This window comes from Bubalus kerabau, chromosome 1 (genome assembly GCF_029407905.1).
Source record: "Bubalus kerabau isolate K-KA32 ecotype Philippines breed swamp buffalo chromosome 1, PCC_UOA_SB_1v2, whole genome shotgun sequence".
Classification (NCBI taxonomy): domain Eukaryota; kingdom Metazoa; phylum Chordata; class Mammalia; order Artiodactyla; family Bovidae; genus Bubalus; species Bubalus kerabau.
In genome coordinates, this window is record NC_073624.1 from 64224192 (window position 1) to 64227327 (window position 3136).

Sequence of the window (3136 nt, forward strand, 5' to 3'; positions counted from 1 at the left end):
AATATATTTCAGAGAATAAAGGACAGAGTTTAGATTAATTGAAAAATAGAGATGTGAGAGCATGCAAGGTGGTATATGGACACTAGTAAAAACATATCAGAAAAACATGATCATAAGGATTCCTATAATTCACATCAAAATATCTGAGAATTCTGAAGTTTTGACTCATCATTAGCATGACTCACAGAAGAAAATGACTATTCATTTCTGTGATTGGATATTTTCACCCAATAGCTATGGCCTCATAATTTCATGCAAGTTTTCTCAGTTCAATGTCACTTGAGTTTCTGAGGAGTTTGATAAGTATAAGTCAGCAATGAGAAACCATACATCATTACCTACACTCATATTGCTGGGACTGACAGATGATTCTCCAATGCAGGTTTTGATTTTTTTATTTCTGTTTATATCCTACTTATTGAGTGTCACTGGGAATCTAAGCATCATTATACTCACTTTAGTAGACTCTCACCTTAAAACTGCCATGTACTTTTTCCTCAAACACTTCTCCTTTTTAGAAACCTTATTCACCACGGTGTGCATTCCCAGACTCTTATACAGCTTATCAACTGGGGACAAGACTATTTCCTTTAATGCTTGTGCTAGTCAACTATTTTTTGTCTTTCTTTTTGCAATAACAGAATTTTTCCTCCTGGCCATCATGTCCTATGACCGTTATGTGGCCATCTGCAAACCCTTACGTTATGCAACCATCATGAACGCCAGAGTCTGTGGATGGCTTGTTGTCTGTTGCTGGATAGCAGGTTGGCTGGTCATATTTCCACCACTCTGCCTGGGCTTAAACATAGAATTCTGTGATTCTAATGTCATTGATCATTTTCTCTGTGATGCTTCTCCTATGATGAAGATCTCTTGTTCAGACACATGGTTCATAGAACAGATGGTTGTTGCCCTTTCTGTGTTGACTGACATTGGGACATTTCTGTGTGTAGTTCTGTCATATATATATATACATTATCAAGACCATCACAAAGTTCCCTTCTGCCCCGCAAAAGATGAAGGCCTTTTCTACCTGTTCTTACATGATTGTGGTTTCTATCACTTATGGCAGTTGTATCTTCATCTATGTCAAACCTTCAACAAAGGATGAAGTGACAATTAATAAGTGTGTGTCGTTGCTTATTACTTCAATTGCCCCCATGTTAAACCCATTTATTTATAGCTTGAGGAACAAGCAAGTGAAACAAGCTTTTACAGACTTAATCAAAAGAATTTCATTGATCTCAAAACAGTAAAGAAATGTTGAAACTAAGCATAAAATATCAATTTAAAAAGAGCAATGGGCCTCAAGGTCACAATCTTCATTCATGAACTATTAAATTCTAGTATATTGTCTGTTCATATTAACAGGCTCATACCACTGTTATTACTGAATCTCAGACCTAAAATCATCTTTTCAGTGCTTGTTGAAATAAACAACTTGAGTTATTTCAACTTTTGTTGAAAATAAACTTTCTCCAAGATGGCATCTCATATCAAGAGAATGTAAAGGACCTTACTGAAATTCTAACTTGGTTCTGATCAATAAAAGAACTATTAAATGTTACATGGAAAAAAATTGAATTCTTGAGCTGATAGGAAAATAGTGGAGTAATAGTATCCATTGTGTCTTTTAAGCCAAACATCCAAATGCATTATATAATTGTAGTTACTCTTCTCAAGAAGGAATTAATTATTCAACATAAAAATGAGTTCATTTGAGCAAAAAATGAATAAATTTTAACCATGAAAAGGAAAATATATGACTTTAGACACCTGGAAATCCACATTGACCTTGTAAAAGAAACGTTAAAGCCCAAAGACTTGAAGTTTAGATTCATCAGATTCTCTCTAAAGTGAAAACCTCTCTGTTAATTCTAAAGCACAACCTCTCTGTTAATTCATCACCCTGGTGGCCAAGATCAGATAAAATCTGCTGACATAATAAAACAAGTTAGTGCTGAAATATATAATACAATGCAAGTCCTAAATATAGTAATTTAGATGAACAGGAGCAAGAAAATCTCAGCAAATTAAAGCTCTAGAGATCAAGAAAATTAAGCTATCAAAATACAAAGAACCCCTGGGTTATAGACAAGGAATCCATTATCAAGGCATAATTGTTTTCTCAATGATTATTTTTAACATTGCAAAAGCATAAGTATGATCTTCACTAACATTTTACAAAGGAAGATGTGCTCCTACATGTATAGTGTGAAAATATCTCTTTAAGACCCTTCTTTCATTTTTTTTTTTATTTTGATATCTGTCCAGAAGTAAGACTGCTTGATCATATGGTGCATGCATGAGTGCTAAGTCACTTCAGTCCTGTCTGACTCTTTGCGACCCTATGGACTGTAGTCCACCAGGCTCCTCTGTCCCTGGGATTCTCCAAGCAAGAATACCAGAGTGGTTTGCTGTGCCCTCCCTCCAGGGGATCATCCTGATCTAGGGATCGAACCCACCTCTCATGTCTTGCACATTGGCCAAGCAGGTTCTTTACCACTAATGCCACCTTTGAAGTTCACTTGATCATATGGTAGTCTTATTTTCTTTTTGAGAAATCTTAATACTGTTTTCCCAAGAGGTTTCACCATTTCTACAATCCCATCAACCGTGTGCAAATATCCTGTTTCTTTGTATCCTTGCCAACACATGTTATTTTCTGATTTTTTGAAAACTATCCATCCTAATAGGTGTGAGGTTACACATATTTATGGGGGTTTTTTTTATATATTTTATTTATTTTTTAGCTTTACAATATTGTATTGGTTTTGCCATATATCAATATGAATCTGCCACAGGTGTACACGTGTTCCCCATCCTGAACCCTCCTCCCTTATGTATAATATCATATATGAAATAAGTTGTCAGTCCAGGTTTGATGCATAATTATGTTTCATCTATATTTATATGTTGATTGGTCATGTTGAACATCTTTTTATTTGTTTGTTGACCATTTGTATATTATCTTTGAAGAAATATCTATTCAAGTCCTTTTTACCCATTTTTGTCCTTTTGTTGTATTTAAGTTGTGGAATTTTTATGCATTCTGAAAATCAACTTCTTATTAGGTATAGGGTTTGCAAATATTTTTAAATATTTTGTTCCTAATATATTTTTGCATTAATTTTTA

At 34.3% G+C, this 3136-nt stretch overlaps 1 pseudogene; it reads left to right on the forward strand.

Annotated features, from left to right (window-relative positions):
- The first annotated feature begins 316 nt into the window (after positions 1-316).
- LOC129641583 (olfactory receptor 6C2-like) lies at positions 317-1256 on the forward strand (annotated as a pseudogene).
- The last annotated feature ends 1880 nt before the right edge of the window (positions 1257-3136 follow it).